A 529-nucleotide genomic window follows, 5' to 3' on the forward strand; every position below is an offset into this window, starting at 1 on the left:
GCTGCAAATCCCAATATCAAACAGTTTGTAGAAATCTGCCATGAGTATGAGAAACCAGCCAAGTAAGTTTGTATTTTTGGCGTTAGTTTTTCAACACGAAATGATATTTTGGGAGGACATTATACTATTTTTTGTCCCATTCAACTCAATGTTCGATCTGCCAACCTCGCTGCTAATCCCCCAATATCAAACAGTTTGTAGAGCTTTGCCATGAGTATGAAAAACCAGCCAAGTGAGTAGACGAAGGGGTTTATTTTTTTAGTTTCATATCAGCATTTTTTTATGGAGGCCAACTTTTGGCGTAAAATTTCATCACGAAGTGTTTTTTTGGAGGGATATCACTATTTTTTGTTGTACATAAATATTTGGTCGTATGTATTTCAGACTGCAGAATCTACTGAAGGAAATATTCGTGGATGGTCCCAGAAGAACAATCATATTCGCCAGTACGAAGAGAACTGTGGATGACCTTGTCATTATGGTTAATAAATATGGGTAAGTGAGAATCACTATTATTTTCAATGATTTA

General features: G+C 35.9%; 1 long non-coding RNA gene across 1 annotated transcript; it reads left to right on the plus strand.

The window, feature by feature from the left end:
• LOC113473575 lies at positions 1 to 453 on the plus strand. Its single transcript, XR_003395513.1, has 2 exons — positions 1 to 62; positions 385 to 453. It is a non-coding gene; the product is annotated as an uncharacterized LOC113473575 (long non-coding RNA).
• The last annotated feature ends 76 nt before the right edge of the window (positions 454 to 529 follow it).

Source organism: Diaphorina citri, unplaced genomic scaffold, assembly GCF_000475195.1.
Source record: "Diaphorina citri unplaced genomic scaffold, Diaci psyllid genome assembly version 1.1 scaffold44043, whole genome shotgun sequence".
Taxonomy (NCBI): domain Eukaryota; kingdom Metazoa; phylum Arthropoda; class Insecta; order Hemiptera; family Psyllidae; genus Diaphorina; species Diaphorina citri.